At 49.7% G+C, this 22,379-nt stretch overlaps 1 long non-coding RNA gene across 1 annotated transcript; it reads right to left on the bottom strand.

The window, feature by feature from the left end:
- Nucleotides 1–6,316: 6,316 nt before the first annotated feature.
- Nucleotides 6,317–14,443, bottom strand: LOC131274245 (uncharacterized). The gene is made up of 4 exons (XR_009181454.2): nucleotides 14,187–14,443; nucleotides 9,179–9,453; nucleotides 7,947–8,151; nucleotides 6,317–6,696 (listed from the first exon to the last, which is right to left on the bottom strand). It is a non-coding gene; the product is annotated as an uncharacterized lncRNA (long non-coding RNA).
- Nucleotides 14,444–22,379: the final 7,936 nt, after the last annotated feature.

Below are 22,379 nucleotides of genomic sequence, written 5' to 3'. Positions count from 1 at the left end.
CAGACTTCTTGAAGGGACAGTAGGAAGTCCTGTTTTTTTTGTTTGTTTGTTTGTTTTTTAAAAAAAAGACCAGCTAGGGCTGTGACAGGGGAGAGCTGCGTGAGGGCACCCTTCCCCTGAGAGCCGAGAGCTGTCTTCCTGTAGAGGACACTGCCTGCACAAAGCCCTCAGGTGGGAAAGAACTTGGTGGGCTCTAGGCGACAAGAGTTGGAAAGGGGCGGCGGACTTGGCCCAGTGGTGAGGGCGTCCGTCTACCACGTGCGAGGTCCGCGGTTCAAACCCCGGGCCTCCTTCACCCTTGTGGAGCTGGCCCATGCGCAGTGCTGATGTGTGCAAGGAGTGCCCTGCCACGCAGGGGTGTCCCCGTGTAAGAGAGCCCCACGAGCAAGGAGTGTGCCCCATAAGGAGAGCCGCCCAGTGCGAAGAAAGTGCAGCCTGCCCAGGAATGGCTCCGCACACACAGAGAGCTGACACAACAAGATGACGCAACCAAAAGAAACACAGATTCCCGTGCCGCGGACGAAGAAGACACAGCAAATAGACACAGAGAACAGACAACCGGGGTGGTGGAGAAGGGGAGAGAAATAAATAAATAAATCTTAAAAAAAAAAAAAAGACTTGGAAAGTTTGAAAAAGGGCTCCACACAGGGTCCCCCGTTCTGATTTCTTAGGTCTGAGGTGCGCCCTGGGAACCTGCATTTGTAACAAATACCCAGGGTTGCCACCCACTGCGCTAGGCGGGCATGTGGACTCGTTTGGGGAAATGAAATGAGCCTTTGCCATTTTCCCCTGGCTTCGAGGCCTGGAAACCTTTCCACCCGGTGGCTATTTGGAGCCACCTCCGCCCATCTGTGGCTGCCTGCACCGAGGGCCCAGGGAACACCGGGTGCTGGCTCCTGCCTGGATGTGGAAGGAGAGGTGGGCAGGCCCCGGCCTGTTGGATGTGGCAATGTCTTGCAGAGACTGAACATGCCCACGGGTGGGGCTGAGCTCCTTGGGGCCCCACTGCCTGGAAACGCCCCCCAGAGTGAGCACTGCTCTCTGAGCTGCCCTGTCGTTTCCTGGGGAGAGAGCTGGGCTTGGACCTGGTAGAGCACAGGTGGGCTGTGTTGTGCACACTGCCCTGTTTGTGTCAGACCTGGCCTGGAGCCGTGGTGCTAAAGTCATAAATGTGCCCGGCTGTTGCTCTTTCACAATCTCCCAGGGGACAGGTACAGGATGTTTTTGCCAGGCCTGACAAATACAGTGATTTAACTTGCAGCTTTTTCCAAGTCATGTGTGAAGGGGCATCCATCCCAGCCTCCCCAAGGGGTGGGTGGGGTGTGACCATGCTGGATGTCTATTGGACAAATTCATTTTTAAAAGGTGTTTACTGCTTAAAATGTGACGTGGCTGCATCAGGACGCCTTGTTTAATTCAGTGCCAAGTACACCCCTGTGAAACAGCGTGTACAGCAGTTGAGAGTGTTGGCTCTGAAGCCAGACTGCCTGGCTAGAACCACAGTGCCACTGCTGAGACAAACCATGTGGCTTCTCTGTACCTCCCGTTTCGCAGGCATAAAGTGGGATCAATAATAGGGCCCACCCCATTGGGTTGCTGTGAGATTAAATATGTCTAGGACAGTCCCCAGCACATATCAAGTGCTTCCCTCAGGCCACGGGCAGCGTCTGACAATCACTAGTTGATTCATAAATCACTGCTTGATTCAGTGAGCATTTATCGAATCCCTCCGGTATGGAAATCATTGTGCTGGGAATGGAGAGGGGTGATGGTATAAGATCTAACCTTTTTGCTGGAGGAGGATTATTAAAGTCACAGTTAAAGTCGGGGAGCATTTGTTTCTCACTTCAAGATGCAGCCACTGAGCTGGAGCAGATAGCAACCCAGAGTGAACAACTCTACCTCAGGGAGTGCAGACCCCTTCTCCACTAACTCAGGCCGAGTAGGGGACCTGCCAAAATGAAGAGGAAACCTTGGGAGGAGGCCACGATTCAGTCTGACCAGGAGGCAAGGAGAAAGCCCATCCACGCACTTACTCATCTACACACACAGCCACTTCTTGGCCACCGCTGATACAGCATGCTTGACTGGGCAAGCAGGAGTTTAACTCTTCTGGAAGGGGCCGGCATGACACTCTGCCCAGTCCAGATGCTCAGTACTGGATGAAGGCAAACTGAGCCATTCAGATCCTCCTTCCTGAGAAGTATAAATTCAATGTGCAGTTGGCATAAAATTTTAAAAAAGAACAGGAGGATCACTAATACTATAACTAGAACTATGTTGTGGGAACAGTAAAGAACTCACCCAAATGATAACAGTGAGGACCAACTTTCCTGCTTTTCCGTGAAAGCTGCCTCACATCTCAGTCTTCTAGAGACTCACAGAAGCTGAACATCTTCTGAGAATGATCCCAAGGACATTTCACCTCCCTCTGAATTCTGAAAGCAAACCCTGCATCAGTCAGGGCCTCTGGATGCAAGCAACAGAAATGGACTCTAGCCAAATTAGGTAGAAAAGAAAGTCCTTGAAAGAATATCGGGTACCTTTGGAATTGATGGGAAGGATGGAAAAAAAGACTCAGAAAATAGGCAGATGCTGTGGGTGGCCAGGCAGCCGATCATTCCCTAGGAGGAGTCTGGCTGGGCTGTGGTTGGCAGAGCCATCTCCACTGCTCCTGCTGTCCCCAAGCATCCCCGCCTCTACCGCTGACCACGACACTCTGAACTGCCCATTGAGCTTTTCTTCCCTTGCCCAAGTCTCAAAGTCCCAGGAAGTCCAGCTTGCTGGGGCTGGACGGAAGAGTGTCTGGTCAATTTTGGATTCCCTAGTGGGAGAGAGGGGTCCTGCACACCCCTGACACTCACTCCATGGGACCCAGTAAGGGTCCTGGCAGGAAGCCAATGAGTAATTGGGGATAGGCTGTAGGGGCAGGGAAGGGTGGAGAGTGGGTCTGGAAAGTACTCAGCAGCCCCTGCAAATAGAATGCATCCCCATCAGCAAGGGCTGCGTGTGCCTATTCCTTGTACCCTGGAGGAATTGAACTAATCTTGGGATGAATTTTGCTCTCAGGGTTTGAGGAAAGGGAGGAGGGGGGAAGGGATCATGATGTATTTTCTGGGTGGGCTCAGGACCAGCTTGTTCCAGAAGCCCTATACTTGGGTATGTGTATGTTTGTGTGTGTGTGCAGAGCATTTAAGGGCTCTCAGAATGCCCATGTACAGGAAGGGCCAGGCAAGTCTGCCCAGAGCTCCAGGGGTGTGGAGGAAGGGGGAGAACCTGAATCACAGGGAGCGGCCCAGGTGCTACTGGGCTCCACCAGGCACCACAATATCCATCAGCCCTGTGAAGTCCGGGAGGCTGGTCCCAGTTCCCGCTGCATCCCACCCCCACCCCCAGCTCCTTCCTGGCCCCTCTCCTCTCCAGGTGGGCTTTATCCCTCCCCTGCATACACCAGTGGTTTTGCCCCAGAACTCTATTCTATTTAGAAGAGAAGGAAGGAAGGGAGTGAGGGAGGCTAGTTTAGGAAAAGGGAAGACGAGACGAAGACCTGGCAGAAAAACATGGCTGTGAAACACGTGCTTCTGGAACCCCTCCTGGAAACCCCCTAAGGGAAAGACCACCACCAAGGAGGCTACCAGAAGGACCTCATGAGAACACTGTTTGGAATGAGATCACATTTGGGGTCAAGGAAAAGCCCCAGATATCCTCAAGGGACCTCATCTTTGTGTCCCACGACAGTCTGAGATTATTTATGAATTCCTAAAAGAGACATAATGTTTGTAAACTGGTCTGTTCCTCTGGGCGTGATACCCCGCTGAGATGTCTTTGATTAAATTATGTTAAGATTAAGGCTTTGATTTAACCACGTCATTAGAGAGAGACTCAGAGGAAGGTCAGTAGGGGGTACCTCAGTTTAAGGCCCCATCCCCTTGGTGAGCTATATAAATGGACACTCACTCAGGAAGACACACAGAAGAAGATACATGACAGCGAAAGCTCCATAGACACAGCAGAGGACAGAGATGAGCTATTTGCCTGATAGTTTACAGCAGACCTTGTGAAGAGACCAGAGCAGCCTACAGCTGCAAGTGGAAGAAGCTGAGACCACGGAGCCTTAAGAAGAAGAAGGAAGGCCGAACCCTCGCAGAGATCGGCAGCCATCTTTGGTGAGAAAGTACCTCTTATGGTACCTTGAGTTGGACTTTTAGGGCCATGTATGTGTAAGCTTTTACCCCAAATAAATTACCCTTTATAAAGCCAACAGATTTCTGATACTTCACATCAGCACCCCTTTGTCTGACTAATATGGACCCCCTGGGGAGCTGACAAGTGAGGTAATCAATCAGAACAGTGAACAGTTGGGACTCCTCCCTCGAACATTAGCCAGGGCAGAGATAATTAATAGGCTAAAAGGTGACCACACAAGCTAAATAAATCTCTCTCTGCCTGGAGCAGCCCGCACCTATGCTTGGGGATGTGTAATCTGTTATTTTCTCCTATTTGTGTTCTCTTCTTCCATTTTCTCAATAAACTACTGGCCTAACTAAACTGGAATGTTCTTAAATTCTTTTATGTAACGTTGCAAAGAACCTAGAAGTCGGCTTCCGAAGGAGTTCTTTAGGGCTCTGGGATGGTGGGGAAAGTTTGGGATATCATGTCCAGGGACGAACACAGCTGGTTTTTGGCCTGGAGGCCAACAACAAGGACTTCCCAGAGATCAGAAATCCTTCCTCTGAGCCTGGATAGACTTGGTGATTTTTTAAAAGATGGTACTGGGATCCGCTCACCACTGAGAGTTGGTTTTCCTGTTTGTTTTGTTTTTTAGGAGGTATCAGGGATTGCACCCAGGACATCGTACATGGGAAGCAAGTGCTCAATCACTTGAGCTATAGCTGCTCCCCTTGGTGATTCCTGAGTCTTCAAGTGAGAAGGCTGAGGCAAGGGCCTGGGAAACTGTTCTGGAGGCTGCTTGGTAGACTAGGTCCCTATTCCAGAGGTTGCCTACCAAAGCTGGGGAATGGATTTGGGTTCATTGTATAACCGAGGGTTAAGAATTAAAATATAAAATAGCTAAATTATTGCAATTGGCTAGATCAACCTCACCCTTTGTAGATGGCCATTTCCAAATAAAATCTTGCCATCTGAGGATTATTCCAGAGGATCTACCCTGGCATATGGTCACTTCTACCTGCTACTATGGTAATTATTCCAGATGGATCTTACCTTTGATATGAATATTTCTATTGAGAGGGTAACCACTCCAACTTCCTCTTTAATACCCATATGGAAAACTTTGTAATTCACCTCGTTTGCTGTATCCCCCTCCCCCAGATGCCTTGACCTCTGAAAATGATTATAACTTTGTGATTCCCCCTGTTTTGGTGCCTACCCCCATCCTGTTCAGCCCCTTAATGCTTATTAATGAGGGAACCTGTATCAGTTCCACCCCAATTATTCATTAGCACCCTGATGTTATGAAATATTTGAATTTCTGCAGATCCAGGAGACAGTTTGGGGGGCCACAAGGCCACTGACATCCTTTGCTTACTTTCTGTCTTTGAAAGCTCAGTGTCTCAGGAATTGGTCTTTTATAAATAAAAAAATATACTTATTTATTTATTTTTAAGATTTCTTTCTTTCTTTATTTCTCTTCCCTTCCGCCCCCCCACCCCCCCGCACCCCGGTTGTCTGTTCTCTGTGTCTATTTGCTGTGTCTTCTTTGTCCGCTTCTGTTGTTGTCAGCGGCACGGGAATCAGTGTTTCTTTTTGTTGCATCATCTTGTTGTGTCAGCTCTGTGTGTATGCGGCACCATTTCTGGGCAGGCTGCACTTTCATTCGCGCTGGGCGGCTCTCCTTATGGGACGCACTCCTTGCGCGTGGGGCTCCCCTATGCGGGGGACACCCCTGCATGGCATGGCACTCCTTGAGCGCATCAGCACTGCTCATGGGCCAGCTCCACACGGGTCAAGGAGGCTCGGGGTTTGAACCGCGGACCTCCTATGTGGTAGACGGACACCCTAACCACTGGGCCAAGTCCGCCACCCCACACCTCCCACTTTTCCCACATTAACAACTCTTTCATTAGTGTGGTGAAGCCAGCTAGTAAGATAGGGAATCAATAGGTGGATCTGGAACCTGGCAGAGTCCATGTGGACATCAGTAACCTCCAAGATGGCTGCTGGGAGAATCTCCCCAAGATTCTGCCACTCAGAACAAGCCTTCTTCTGGAAGCCAGGAGAAGCCCGGGTAGAAGCCCCGGTATTCCCCAAGGACTTTAGCATTAGGCCCTCATGGGGGATTGACAGGTGGGGTGATCAATCAAAACAGCAAACAGTTGGAATTCCTCCCCTACCATGAGCAAAGGGGTGGAATAACTAATAGTTCAAAAAGTAGGCGCAAGGTCTGAATCTGTGCCCTCTCACCTGTGGAGCCTTATTCCTGCCCTCTGTGCACCACCCTCATCGTTTCTCCTCTGCCATGTGGCTACACAAGTAAAACTTGGGCGTTTATAATCTATAATGGGGAATTGTAGTCTGTAAATCAGCCCACTTGACCACTTTTCAGTCCCTTCCTCTTCACCTGGGACCCATGATCTGCTATTTTCTCCCAGTTCTCTTCCCCCCTATCTGATAAAATTACTGGCCTAACTCACCCGATGTGCTCTTGAAATTCATATCTGCAGCATCGTCAAGAACCTAGACAAAATCCAATAACAGTGGTACATTCATTGCAATGATGAACAGATTTTGGAGCATTGCCACACAGCATGGATTATAGTTTACATTAAGTTTACACTCTCTCCCCCTCCATTCTGTAGGTTATGGCAAGATATATAATGTCCTGTATCTGTCTTTGCAATGTCGTTCAGGGCAATTCCAAGTCCTGAAAATGCCCCCATATTATACCTCTTTTTCCCTCTCCCTGCCTTCAGCACCTCCAGTGGCTACTGTCTCTATATCAATGATATACTTACTTCCATTGCTAGAATCACAGTAAGTTTATAGTAGAATACCAGTAAGTCTACTCTAGTCCATATTTCATTCCCCAATCCTGAGGATTCTGGGATGGTGATGCCCACTCCACCTTTAACTGAGAAGGGGCTTCGATCTCATGTTAAATGCCTCAGGGAGAAAGAACCTGCATATGCTCAGTAGCAATTGCGAGAGCTCTTGACCCTCCCAATGCACCATCGACCTCCCTGCAGGTGGGGGTACAGTCATACCTGGGCCTCTGGATGCTATTCTGTCTCTGAGACCCCTCCCCTCCCAAGCTGAGCAAGGTTAAGCCAGAACCTACACCAGAAGGTCAGTGATTGTGGGTCACCATTCCCCTTCAGGAGAGTTTGCCCCTTTCAAGGGACCCAGCAGAGGGGGGGGCAATACTTCCCCAGAGCAGGGACAAGGGGTAGATTCAGGCTTGTGACGGGCGTTTGTCAGGTTTGACTGTGTGCCATCCATTCCTCCAGGTTCCTTTTTGGGAATTCCCTCCCCCGCATGTGTGCAGCTGTGGGAGTGGAGAGCCAGGGGCCTGGCTCCAGCCGTAAAAACTGGAGGGTCAGATCCTCGTGCTCCAGGGAGCCTTGTCCACTTGGGACTGAGGTGGTAGAATGAGCATCAAAGAACATTCCATGCAGGCACTGGCCCGACCAGGTTCTTGGATCCTGGTCTATGGCCCAGGTCTATGGATCCTGCACCCCAACTCTATTGGATTTCTTTGGCTTCTTCCCCCTTTCCAAGTCTGGCTCCCAGCCCCCACCTTTCATTCTTCCAGTAAATCACCCTTAGCATCGTTCTATTGGTTGGAGCCAAGGACAGCTACCCTTCTGACCGCAGGGTGGAGTCTTCTTCCTTCCATCACAGGACCACCCACAGTGCCCAAGAGTCCTTGCCAGAACCCCAGGTCTGAGACTCTTAGGGCAGAATCGAATCAGGGGGCTGGGGCTCACCTCCCTTCCTGGGCCATGTTCCTTCTTGCTGGGGCCTGTGAGACACACCCGTGGATGAGGTTTTCTCTGGCACGTAGGCGTTTCCTGCCCCTGGGGCCTGTCAGTCTAGGCCCTGGGAAACTCTTACTTTCTTGGTGGGGATTTGAAGTCTGTACCAGACAGAAGCAGCTCCTCATATCCCTATGGTTTAGATGGGCCTGGGTCCCTGGTAAAGATGAAAAGAGGAAGCAAAATCCCCAAAGTCAACCACCTGTAGGGGCAAAGTGCCCCAAGAAGGCATGGGTGTGGTGTCCTTGGTACCCTGACTTCCCTTATAGCACCCCTACCCCAGCATGGGCTCTGGCCTCTCCTGGAGAGGGGACAGCACAAGCAAAGTCATGGATATGAAAAAGAGAGCCTCGTGTGAGAGGCTGCAAATGTTCTCTCCATTCCCCAGATAACGGGGAGCCACCGAGGGTTAAGGAGGAAGGGAACTCATGATTGGGGCTATTCGTTTATTCCTTCCTGGGTGCTTCCACTGTGCTGGGCCTGAGCCAAGACCTGTCTGTAATGCTGAATGATAGATGAGTGCGATAGTCTGGCCCCTCCTGGCTTCTCAGCTGTCTGGAGGAGGTGGAAGATCAGGTACACAGTTCAGCTCAACATGGGCCATCAGGAGGCCGCATGGCCTAGAGCAGACTCCAGCACTTCTCCCCAACTCCACTGCCGCCACACCGGTCCTAATCACCCTCCACCCACCCCTGGATAGCTGCCCCAGCCTCCTCCCTACTCTCCCCACATCTGCCCAGTCCTCCTACAGTCTTTTTTGCAGCCCAGCAGCCAGACACATTTACTACTCAAAACCCTCCGCGGCTCTCCCCCTCACCACCGTAAGAGCCACCGTTGTCAGGATGGCCTGTGCCGCAAGGGAACCCGTGGACCCGGAGCCTCTCGGTACCATTGGAATCTTTAATTTCTGATATAAAATGGCATTGCCTTGCGGCCTTTCTATTACTAATGATGTGGAATGTCCCTTTGGATGTTTATTGCCACATGTGCTTGCTTTTCTGAAAAATGCTTCTGCTCACTTTTTAAAAATTTACTGAAGTCCCTACTTTATTCAGCTTTCCTTAGGTTTTTTTTTCTTCTTTTTTTTGAGCACCAGGCCTGGGGATTGAACCCCGTCCTTGTATGTGGGAAGCCAGCACTCAATCACTGAGCTACCGGCTCCCCAAGCTGGGCTTAGCTTTTACCTGATATCCTCTTTCCGCTCCAGGATCCCTTTTAGTCGTCATGTCTCCTTGAGCTCCTCTTGGCTGTGACGGTTTCTCAGGCCTTCCTTGTTTTTGATGATGTTGGAGAGGGGCCAGGGCCATCCTGGGCTGGGTTTGTTAGCTCAGCGTGGCAGAACAGACAGACATAGCACTAGGCTGGGAAGGATAAGTGGCTCTATGTGCAGGTGGGAGCCTGGAGATGTACAATCTCCAATCAGCCTCCCTGTTAAGGGGTTTTCTCACAGCCCTGTCGACTGAAACAAAGAAGTTAATCATTAGGGTGACATTTCTAAGAAGGGTCCTGGAAAATTTTGTTTTTGTTTTCCCAATAAATTTTAAAACATGCATGGTACCTTGGGTTGGGCAATCTTGGGGTGATCAGTGAGGCAGGGGAGTTTAGGGAAAGGGAAAACGAATCACAGCTGAGACCCGGCAGAAAATGTGGCCACGAGACACATGGCCCTGAAACCCCGTCTGGAAACCCCCTGAGGGAGAGGCCACCACCAAGAATAAAGCTGGAAAGACGCCGTGAGACCCTGCCATGAGATCCCATTTGGAGTGAGATCCCCGATACCTTCAAAAGACCCCATCATTGGGCCCCTGAGAACTGACAGGTGGGGAAACCAATCAGAACCCCAAACAGCTGGGGCCCCTCCCCCAACATTAGGAATGGCTTATTAAAATGGCTTAAAAAAGGTAGCCCATAACCCCAAACGGTCGCTCTGCCTAGAGGAGCCCACAGCTACACCTTAGGTGGAACCCACAACTACACCTTAGGTGTGTAATTCTGTTCTTTTCTCTCATATCTCAGTAAACTACTGGCCTATGTCCTCACATTCTTTCATGTAACATAGCCAAGAACCTCGGGGAAGCCATCACCCCCACTTCATTTGGTGAGCGCCAGCCAGGAACTCCAGAGGCAGGTAACCCTCCCCAGCCCCCGCCAAGGACTGGTGAGTCTAAACCTTAATTGTGGCCCCTTTGTGCCCTCTTCTGGTCGTCTGCCATCCCCTGGAGAGGCTCCCACAGGACATCAACTTGGTCTCCCAGACTTCCAGCCAAGAAGCTCTGACTGGTGGGGAAGCCGTCCTTGAGAGCTGACAAGGCACACGGCCCCAGCCCAGGAGTCTGCCGCGAGTCCCCCAGGCCCTCTCTGCGTTCAGAATGACTGTCACCTGCCGTGTCATCATGGGTCTGTGAGATGCTTTGAAATATCTTAGAAACTGAAAATGCATTTGGGAGTGAGACTTGGGTCCCACCTTGGTAGCGTGGGGAAGTTCTGTTCCTTCTCACCAGGAGGCCCTGACATTGCCCTGGGGGAAGGTGGGAACCCAAGGCTGTTTGCTGGCAAGGGCAGAAAGAACAATTAATCTCTGATACTCTTAATGTCTGTTTAACTACAAACTCCCTGGCAGCGGCCATAAAATGAGAGTATTTCCCACGAGCTCTGTAAGAATAGGCCAAAAGCGGAAGCGGATGTGGCTCATGAGATAAGGCCTCCACCTACCATGTGGGAGGATCTGGATTCCATGCCTGGGACCTCCTGGTGAAAAAGAAGAGAAAGTGACTCTGCGCAGCAAGCCAGTGCCTGTGTGGCGAGCTAAGTGCCCATGCAGTGAGGCAAGTGCCCGTGTGGCAAGCCGAGTGCCCACATGGTGAGTCAAGTGCCCACGCAAGTGCCCGTGTGGCAAGCCGAGTGCCCACATGAGGGCCTGCACAGCGAGCCAGTGCCCGTGTGGCGAGCTGAGTGCCCACATGGCAAGCCAAGTGCCCATATGAGGGCCCGCGTGGTGAACCAGTGCCTGCATAGTGATCCAGTGCCCGCACAGATGAGTCACACAGCAAAATGATGACCAAACAAAAGAGAGGCAAAGGGGAGAGTCTTTGTGAAGCACAGCAGAGACCAGGAACTGAGGTGGCGCAATTGACAGAACCTCTCTCCACATCAGAGGTCCCCAGGATTGAATCCCAGTGAATCCTAGAGGAGAAAAACTAGAAGAGAAGACAAAAAGAGAAAGATCACACAGCGAATGGACACAGACAGCAAAAACAGCAGGGTGGGAGAGGAGAAGGAAAAAATAAATATGAAGAATAGGCCAAAAGAAAGATTTCAAGCTACCCCCTTTCCTAGGGAGAATTGCGCACATGGCTTGGCTGCTTTGGACATCTCCCAAGACCTAGCATGCCATGGGGACGCCCGGTGGCACGGCTCTGAGTTCTCAGGACTCTGAGACCAGAGCAGCAGCTCCAAATGCCTCCCAAGGCCTCTGTGACCGCCAAGTGGTCGGCATCCCCTAATGTCTTAGAGGGACAAGGGACGTTATTTTGAGGAGCTTTGGTTTGGAGGGTAAAAGCTTCGTCAGACTCAGAATCTGTGACCCCAGATGGTCTGACAAGCTCTTCTCCACGTTTTCTAGAATAGTGGGCGTGGCCTCTAGCATGCGGAAAGGGAAGGGCAGTGATTGGGGATTCCACCCGTCAGGCTTCCCGGCTCTAGCTCAGAACAGAAGTTTAAATGGGTCTTGCAGGTTGTGCTATGCTCAGAAGGTGAAACCACCCCCAGAAAAGAGAGAACCAGAGAAGGGGCCAGAAAAAGGGAAACCCAAACAGGGAGAACTTGGGAAGGAGAGTGACACCTTAGACGCGCCCCTCCTCCGTTCTCCTCTGCACTGTAACCCGGGTCCCGAGCCTGAGCACCTGGAGGCGCCTGCACCCCTGAACCCGAGGCTTCCCTGGACTCCCCTCCAGCCTCTGCACCCCGCCTTAGGCGCCCACAGCTAGTCCAGCCCGAGTCACCAGGAGAGCGCCATCCTTTCACCCTACCAGGGGACCCAAGAACAGCCTCTGCCGCATGAGGGAAGGAGCAGGTGGAGATGCAGGAACAATTAGAGCCCTCCTTCCCTTCTCCCTGACAGATGTAGCTCGATGTAAAAAACAGTCGGGGCGATTTTCAGAGGCCAGCGGGTGACCCTAAATTTTGAGCTAACATGGAGAGATACACATGTTATCCTAGCTACGTGCTGCACCCCTGAAGAAAAACGCTGCATGGGGGAGAGGCCCAGGGACATGCCAGTAAGAGGGCAGGCCAGCCGCCTCAGCAGCATGCCGCAGGGGCTGTGGCAGTCCCAAATACCGACCCTACCTGGGGCCACCAAGGGGACAAGCAGACTTAAAGAGACCATACGATGGCATGTGTCATCAAGGCTGTTAACTATAATAAGCTGCAAGGAATAACCCAGGGTCTATTGGCTACCCTCGGAATTAAATTCCATCTTTATAGTTCCTGGAGACCCTCAGGGAAGGCAGAAAGAGCTAACTGTACCCTGAGACAAATTCTGGCCAAACTTTGCCAAGAAACTACGTCACCCTGGGTCACCAATCTACCTGTTGCTTTACTGAGGCCGTGTATGCCTCCAGAAGACACACTTCAGCTCAGCTCCTTCGATATGGTCTGTGGGCAACCTTTCCACATCCAGGACCTGGTACTAGACCAGGAGACCCAAACTCAACAAGTCCCTCTTTCCCCTGCTAATCTGACTTGCCACTTCTGTCATAGACGAAACAAACAAACGAAAATGTCAATAGGTGCGTGCGTCGCTTTCTGGGTTCTCTTTACTAAAGCTTCATAATAAGTCGTGATGATCTCCCTCTGTCTCACTTTGCTACCCTCAGTACTCTGCTATTCTTCTTGAGAAATAACCTGGCTATTCTTGACTCTTTGCTTTCTCATATAAATTTTAGAATGACTTACAAAAGTTTAGTGGAAAATCCTATAGATTTTGATCAGAATTACATTGAATCTACATGTCAATTTGGGCAGAACAGATGTCTTTAACATATTATAATTTTCTATCTACTTTAAAATGGTATATCTTGGGAGGAGTCTTGGTAAATGTTTAACAGCTAGTTCTCCTTGAAAAAAATGTAGGGGTCTGGATGTAATCGACATGGTTGAGTGCCTGCCTCCCATGTAGGAGGTACTGGGTTCAATCTTGGTTACCTCCTAAAAAAAAGTATTTATATATATATATACATATGTGTATCTAAGGCTGAATGGGGTAGGGGTGCCTCTGCTCCCCTGGGAACTCAGCTTCAGCCAGAGACTCCTGGTGAGGCTCTGAGCACAACCTGCACTTCCGGGGCTCTACACACCTACCCCAGCTCATCTGTCCTGGGGCACCTGCTTGAATGCTGGCTGATGCCTGGCCAGGTGGTCTCGGGTGGGGGGACCCCCAAGCCCAGCCTGGATGGACAACACTGCACAAGGCTGGGGTGGCCTCTCCAGGGGCCCTTGGTCCTTCCCTCCATGGACTCCAAGGCGGCCTTTCTCCTCCGGGAACAGAAGCTGCTTGCTGCTGGCTTAGCCCCGGGGCAAGGACAGTCCAGCCCGCGCTGCCCAACAGCCCTGCCATTCAGAGGGAGGAGAATGGGACAAGCTCGTTCCAGGGCGTGAGCACCGGGGCCTGGAGAGGAGGTCAGGCTGCTGAATGGCACCTTGTTGTGGCGTCCCCCTTGGCTCCAACCCTAGCTGCGCCCACGCCCAGGAGCCCCTGAATCCACCATGCAAAGGACAGATGCGTGCCTGGCAGGCAAACGTCCCACGCCAGGAGGGGCAGCTGTGACAGAGATCCCGAGTGCGCGACACCCGCGTGCGGCAGAGCAGGGCGGGAATGGGGCTCGCAGGTAAGGCCCAGCCCGGCTGCAGCAGGGGCCTGGCTTTTTCGGGTTCGGTTGCCAAAGGCCGGGCATTTTCTTCTTCTTTGTGTAAATGGTCCCAGATCTCCGGGCTCTTGCTCACAAGGACTGTGTGAGAATCCCTCGAATGAGCAGTGCTGCCGCTAAAATAAAGAGCTCCGAGGGCACCGAGAGGTGCCCTCCAGGGAGTCAGCCGCACCCCACGACTGGCTGGGCCCTCCGTCCTTCTCTAGGACCTGGAGAGGAGCCCCCCTCAGTGGACTTCCTTAGAATGTGCCCCAAAGTTTCCCACCTTAGAGCTCGGATGGCCGCAGAGCGGGGTCGGTGGCAGTCTGCCGTAAGCCCTGGTTCCGGGGCCCTGTTGGCGTTTGAAGGTTCTGGGGCCCGGCCTTGGCGCAGCTGATCCTCCACGGGCATCGCATCCCAACAGCTGTCAAGGCTGTTTATTTGGGCATGTTCCTAAAGGTGTGGCCCTTTATTGTTTTCCTTGCATTCAGCTTTTAATTTTTCCCGGGAATGTGCGCGCTGCGCGGTGGAGCCCGCCTGCCCCGCGGCTGCCCAGGGGGTGGCAGTGGGGCAGGGCCGGGGCGAGGTGCGGCGTGGGTGGACCTTGGGAAACTCGCTGAGTGCAGCCCGGCGGCCCTGCCCTGCGGGGCGGGGTCTGATTGCTTTCTCAGGAGCTGTAGCACGGGCCTGCGTGTGTTCTGGGAGGCAAGGGGCAACGCTAGGCAGCGCGTCCCACACATTTCGGGGTGTGTAACAGTGAGTGTCCCCCAGGGGCACCTGTGGACAGAAATCAAGAGAACGCGGAGGAGAGTTCTCCCTGGGGAGCAGGGGGAGACGGCTCAAAACAAGCCAGGAAATCCACGGCGCCTGCTTTAAAAGGCTGGGTTAGCCGAAGACTCTGGGTTTCCAAGTTCTTGGCTGTGTCACATGAAGGAATTTAAGAAAACAGCATAGAATAGGCAAGGGAGTAAAGAGTTAGTTAAGAAAGAAGAAAAGAGACAGTACCCACTGGAGACATGGGTTCCCGCCGTGCTGCAGGGCCGGACGCTGGCACCACTGACATTTTGGTCCGATGTTCTTTGTTATGGGGACCGTCCTGTGCAGTTACAGGCGGTCAGCACATCCCTGGCCCCTACCTACTAGATGCTAACAGCAGCTCCACAGCTGTGACAACCCAAAATGTCTGCAGATAATGCCAAGTGTCCCTAGGGGCATGATAATCCCAGGCTGAGAACTGGTTTAATTATGATTCATTTATCTACTAAGTGCTTTCTCAATGTCAAGATTCCAGATAAGGGTAGGGACATCCTGGGCAGGTTGAAAGATGAATAGCATTAAAGACAAAACAAAAAACCCAGCAACATAATTTAGCTATGAATATCCAGAATCCTAAGCAACGCCCCCAATGCCACAGTACCACAGATTCCAGCTTTTATGTTCAAATAAGGAAGTCTGAGGACTTTATAGAACAGGATTGGCTTCACTTACTGGACTTTTGCTGACCCCTGGTGGGCATTTCTCTTCATTGCAAGTTGGGGGAAAATCCCCATTCAGGTTCGCTGGTCAACCAGCCAAGCAAAAGGTTATAACAATCAGACTTGCCTCCCTCAAATACTTGAAAGCAGTTCTGTGTTCACAGGAATCCAGGCTGGGCCTTGGGAAAGTAGTTTGGAATTGGAATTCGCATGAGCTGATATAAGTAGTGACCTGCCAATTTTTCTAGGACCTTAGTTTGAATTTTTAGGACATCCACTTTGCTCCAAGCCTTCCCACCTGTCCTGCTGCTAACATCTCTACTGGGAATATACTTATAATTTGTGATCTAGTGCCCTTGGATTCATTTCGTGAGGATATTTTCGAGAATTTCACACTGGGAGATAATTAGACACATCTGGGTTGCCACCAAGTTAGGGCATCTTATATTAAAGCAGCGTCTTTCAGATTTGTCTGAAGAGAAACACCTAAGATGCTTGCTAGAAACACAAATATAATGCAATAGGTATAGGGCATGCAGTCTTGGAACCTCTGTGTCATGGTGTGTCAGCTCTTGCTATGGTGACTGGGTTTGCTGTCTCACATTGAGGACGATGTCTGCTTCCCAAAGACTGTTTCCAGGCTTGTGCCACCTCCCTGTCCATGTGGGCATGCCCTTTGGTCTGTTCTCAACCCTGTTCTCAACTGGACCCATCCTGGTAGCACTGTTTAGTGCTCTGTTCCCAGTGACTCACTGTTTCCCTTGAAATAGAAGCCAAAGTCCTTACTTTGGCTCACAGGTCCTATGTGATCCCCTCCCACCAGCCACATTGGTTTCATTCCTGTTCCTCAAGATCACCGAGAATGCTCCACCTCAGGGCCTTTGCACGTCCTGTCGTCTGCACCTGGGATACTGTCAGGCCTGCTCCCTCAGTCACCTCCCCTCAGAAACCCATCCTGTGCCCCTTCCCAACTTAATTTTTTCCTGAGCATCTGCCATTAGTGCATATATATTTAAAACCTCCCATATTTTTATTTGATTCTTTGTCTATCCCCCAAGAGAATACACATTGCATGAGGATAGGGATTTACTTTTAATGGAAAAATTCTTTATTATCACAGACATTAAATGACAGGATATATACATAACAAATAAGTCAGACAAGGCAAACCTGCAGTCAAAAATATCTGTCTTTCACCCAGGCCCAGAGCCTCAACAGACTTCAGCTCCTACACTTTGATTTATTGGACTTACCCCACTCAGCTAACATGGAGTTGAAGAAGGTCAACCACCACACCATGGAGCCTAGAGTGTCTACAACTGGAAGCGGGAGGAGTGCATCCAGCATCCATGTGGAATCTAAGCCCCCACTTGACATAGAGGTGCAATGGACACAACCAATCCAATGTCCACAGAGAAAATGTGGAATGGGTGTGGGAAGGGTAGCCATGGTGGCTGCTGGGTGCGGGGAATGGGAGGAAGAGATGAGATGGGGAGGCATTTTCGGGACGTGGAGTTGTCCTGGGTGGTGCTTCACGGACAATTACGGGACATTGTAGATCCCCCCAGGGCCCACTGGATGGAAAGTGGGAGAGTGTGGGCTATGATGTGGACCATTGACTACGGGGTGCAGTGATGTTCAGAGATGTACTTACTGGGTGCAATGGATGTGTCACGATGATGGGAGTGAGTGTTGCTGTGGGGGGTGTGGGGGTTGGGGGCGGTGAGGTTGATTGGGACCTCATATTTTTTTAATGTAATTTTTAAAAATAAATAATTTTAATAAAAACAAACAAACAAACAAAAATATCTGTCTTTGGAAATAGGAACGTTTTCTTTAGAAAACCATTTGTAAGTCATTGCAAAAAAAAAAAAAAGCAAACCTCACTTCTTGGTTTTACGGGCTCAAATGTGATCTGAACTATATCTCCCCTGCTTGTTACTTTATGGGTTTGTTCAGTCAAGGAAAACACAAGCACAGCAAAGTGCAGTTGTGAAGCAATCACTCTGGACTTCAGAACAGCCCCTTTGGAGGATAAGTACTTGCTGAGGCATGAACGATGACGGCTGCTCCGGCTCTAAAGAACACCGAAGGATTTAATCCTTGGTGGTCCTGGGGTCTGAGGGAGGCAGGTTCGGAGATGGCACCTGAAGGCCGGGGGTCGAAACGGTCCTGCTGCTTCTTGGGCGTGGATCTGGGGGGCAGTGGCTGCTGTCAGTCTCTCCCAGGGCCCAGCCCAGTGCCTGGCACATGGTGGGACTCAGTGAAAGAGAAGTCGGAATTGGCAACGGCCCCAGGAGGTGCTGGGCTGGGAGGGGTGGCCAGAGACCCCGGGGACTCACCGGGCAGATGGGGAGTCTCTCCTCTCTTCCCCAAAGACGTAAACTCCACCAACACCTGCTGGTGCCCAGGGCAGGAGGGTCAGAGGCCAGCACAGGAGGCCACCCTGGAGAAGCTCAGGGCCAAGCAGGGTGGGCAGATGCCACACATCCATCTCATGCGGGCAGCGCGGCCTGTACCACAGTGGGGTCTATTCCCAGACCCAGCAGCATCAAGGAGCCAGGCCTGGGGCCCAGGGAATCTTGGGAGAGGCCTGGGAGAAGAAACTGGATGGAACCAGGAGAAGGGGAGCATATCTTGAAACAATAATGATATTTTTGTTTCTTTTTTCCCCACCCTGATTGCTGGAGGTATAGATGCTTATGGTAGAACATTTGTAAATTATTAAGAACTAAGAAAATCTCACCGCCCAGAAAGGATCCTTGCTATAACATTTTAGTGTCTGTCCATGTGGTCTATTTTGGGCATTATTAATTTTTAAATGTGCATAATGCATGAATATGTTCTTCTAGTAAAAAATTAGAATATTACGGATAGGTCATAAATCTACTTTGACAGCCAGCTTTGTTCCTACTTCCTCCACTCCAGCCCTCACCTTCCAGATTTCCACTGCATCAGTGCAATGAGTATCATTCCAGACTGTTCTCTGTGTATATAGAGGCATAGAGACCAGATCTTGCTTTCATTTCATTTCATTTTTGGTTGGTTAGAATCATATTGTAAATCCAGTTTTGTGGTTGCATTTTTTTTTCACTTTAGATATGAGTGCTTTTTCTGTACCCATGTACCTAGAGAAAACATATTATTTTGTGAGTTTAAACATTTTTTTGAACTGATGCCTCATAGTGATGTGCAACGTGGTCATATCTTGACTTAGGGCAAAGGGGTTGAGAATGCAGGTTTTGGAGCCTGATTGTATCAGTATGTATCCTGCCTCTACCACCTCCTGGCGGTGTAACTTTGGACAGGTTACTTAACCTCTCTGTGCTTTTAATTTCGCCTTTGTAAAATGGGGCTGAGTAGTCCGTATCTCATTTTCCCCAGAGTTATCATGAGAACAAAATGAGGTAATATATGCAAACTAATAGGGAGATCGGCTGCCATTTGGAATGCTACAAATACTGTTAGCTCTGGGAATTTTGATAATAATTACAGCACCATCTCATTGTCAAGTGAAGTAGCTTTTTAAAAGCTAAAGTGTAGGTTCTGCTGCTTAGGTCCAAGTCCCAGGACCACTACTTACCCAGGATCTTGGGGAAGGTGTTTTTTTAACTTTCCTATGCGTCATCTATAAAATGGCTTACCGACAGTTCCCACTTCACAAGGCGAACATTAAATTAGTTAACGTGCTTAAAGCGTTGGGAAGGGTACTTAGATTATCAGTCAGTCACAAAAAGGAAAGTAATGCTGACACATGCTGCGGTATGGGTGAGCCTTGAAAACGCTGTGCTAAGTGGAAGAAGCCAGTCACAAAAGACCACGTATTATATGATGCCGTTCATAGGAAAAGTCAAGAAGGGCGAAATTTATAGACACAGAAAGTAGACTAGTGGCTGCTGAGGACTGGGGACAGGGCAGAGGGAATGGGTGGGTGACAGCTAATGGGTACAGGGTTTCTTTTCTGAGGTGATGAAAATGTTCTAAAATTGTACTGGATGGTTGCACACTATCTGTGAATATGCTAAAAACCATTGATTGTACACTTTAAATGGATGAATTGTATGGTGTGTGAGTTAATCTCAATAAAGCTGTTTAAAAAAAAAGAAGAGAAAAACACTGAATTAGAAAAAGGGGAAAAAAGAAAAGAAAAAAGAAGGGTACCTGTACTTACTAAGTATTGGCTAGTAATTTTCTTTTTATCAGCTGCCTCGTTTTAAATAATGAAGGTACTGCAGTTTTCAAAGCCATTTCCTTTCCCCCCCAGGTTTCTTGCCCCAGAAATGGAATTGCTGGGTCACTGGGTATGTCTATTTCAATTTCTTAATGTTTTTTAAATGCACATATAGATTTATTGTTTTAAATAGTTTGATTAGTCATTTTAGTCAATTTTTTTCACTTGACAATATAGCTGAATGATTTTCAAATATCATTAAATATTCTACAGCATTTTCTTCAACCATCCTTTTATGAACATTCTATTATGGAAAATTTCAAACGTATGCAAAAGTAGAGAGAATAGTACAAAATGAACTCCCCCATACCATCCACCAGCTTCCATGAATATCAACGTTTAGCCAAAAGTGTACATAGTACTTTTCTAATGTAAGGGGGAAATGGAAAGGAGAAATGAGAGTATAAGGCTATGAGTCTCTAAAAAAGAGTCTGGAGGCTGTCAGAAGGAATGCCCTTATGCACAACTGAGCAGAGTCTGAGAGACAGATTAAGTAGATACAACCCCAGGTATTGGTTCTATTGAGGGATAAAGAGACCCACGGGTTCTATGATCATGGCAGATGGGGTTCACTGCCATGGCAGATAGCCCTTCTGGAGCTGGTGTTTCTGCGTGATAGAATTGGACTCAGAGGGGATCTCTTTTCACAAGACTTGCATGCTACTTTAATGGAATTGTAGTTGGTGCTGGGGTTTTAGATATATTTAGGGGATTTGAATCTCTGGACTGATAATATGGCACCCAGGCCCAGAGCCTCAACAGACTTCAGCTCCTACACTTTGATTTATTGGACTTACCCCACTCAGCTAACATCGAGTTGAAGAAGGTCAACCACCACACCATGGAGCCTAGAGTGTCTACAACTGAAAGCAGGAGGAGTGCATCCAGTACCCATGTGGAATCTAAGCCCCCACTTGACATAGAGGTGCAATGGACACAACCAATCCAATGTCCACAGAGAAAATGTGGAATGGGTGTGGGAAGGGTGGCCATAGTGGCTGCTGGGTTTGGGGAATGGGAGGAAGAGATGAGATGTGGAGGCGTTTTCGGGACGAGAAGATGTCCTGGGTGGTGCTTCATGGACAATTACGGGACATTGTAGATCCCCCCAGGCCCCACTGGATGGAACGTGGGAGAGTGTGGGCTATGATGTGGACCATTGACTAGGGGTGCAGTGATACTCAGAGATGTACTTACCAGGTGCAATGGATGTGTCACGATGATGGGAGAGAGTGGTGCTGTGGAGGGAGTGGGGGGTGGGGGCGGTGGGGTTGAATGGGACCTCATATTTTTTTAATGTAATTTTTAAAAATAAATAAATAATTTAAAAAAAACAAAAAAACAAAAGTATACATAGCACTTTTAAAAAAGATTAGTTTTATTGATTCATTTCTCCCCTTGCTGTTTGCGTTTGCTGTGTCTGTCTGTTTTGCACTGGTCTTGTTTTTTTAGGAGGCATCAGGAACCAAACTTGGGACTTCTCATGTGTGAAGGAGGCATCTAATCACTTGAGCCACCTCCACTCCCTGCTTTGTTGTGTCTCTCATTATGATTTCCTCCGTGTGTCTTGTTGTGTCATCCTGTCGCGACAGCTCTCTGAGCCAGGCCATCACATCAGCTCACTGTCTTGCTTGTCTTCTTTAGGAGGCACCAGGAACTGAACCTGGATCTCGCATGTGGTAGGTGGGAGCTCAGTCCCTTGAGCCACATCCCCTTTCCTACGTAGCACTTTTTTTTAAAGATTTATTTATTTTGTATTTATTTCTCTCGCTTCCCCCCCCCAGTTGTCTGTTCTCTGTGTCCATTTGCTGTGTGTTCTTTTGTGTCCGCTTCTATTCTTGTCAGTGGCCTGGGAATCTGTGTTTTTTTGTTGCATCATCTTGCTGCATCAGCTCTCCGTGCGTGTGGCACCATTCCTGGGCAGGCTGCACTTTTCTTTCACGCTGGGCAGCTCTCCTTACGGGGCGCACTCCTTGCGTGTAGGGCTCCCCTACGCAGGGGACACCCCTGCGTGGCGCGGCACTCCCTGCGCGCATCAGCACTGTGTGTGGGCCAACCCCACACGGGTCAAGGAGGCCCTGGGTTTGAACTGCGGACCTCCCATGTGGTAGGCGGACGCTCTATCCATTGAGCCAAGTCCGCTTCCCTACATAGCACTTTTAATGGTGGTGGAAGATGCACTGTAAGCATGTACCTTAATTTATTGAGCCCATTCTTCTCCTCCCACCCCTAAATGGCTCCCTCATCTGTTTGCTCATTGCTTGCGCTCATTGTCTGCTTGTTGTTTTTGCTTGTTGTCTGCTTGTTGTCTGTTTTTAATTTAGGAGGCACTGGGACCTAAACATGGGACTTACCATGTGGGAGGTGGGCACTCAACTGTTTGAGCCACATCTGCTCTCTGAGCACATTCTTTATTGTTGGAAAGTTAAGATTGTCTCTTATTTTTTTCACCAGCATAACAGGATTTGAGTGTCTCACTCTTAGTAACAGAAATTCAGGGGTTTTTCAGTTCTCGTTTAGGTTTTGTGCTACTCCACACTTATGCAGATCCTCTTCTGCCCACAGACCACCCCCCGCCCCAGTCCCCAGAGTTGCAGGGAATTGTCTTAGGTCGAGTTTCTCGGAGGCTGAGCAAGGATTTGGGTGCATGTGACCTCCACTGAAGGAGGGAGGGAGGCAGAAAAGGGAGAGGAGTCAAGCAAGGAAAACTCAACACGGGGGAGCAAAAATCACACTACTGAATTGTCCGGCTGTGAGGCAAGGGCTGGGCTTT

Source organism: Dasypus novemcinctus, chromosome 18 (assembly GCF_030445035.2).
Source record: "Dasypus novemcinctus isolate mDasNov1 chromosome 18, mDasNov1.1.hap2, whole genome shotgun sequence".
Classification (NCBI taxonomy): domain Eukaryota; kingdom Metazoa; phylum Chordata; class Mammalia; order Cingulata; family Dasypodidae; genus Dasypus; species Dasypus novemcinctus.
The sequence above is the reverse complement of the archived record's forward strand: the minus strand, read 5'-3'. Positions and strand labels throughout refer to the sequence as shown.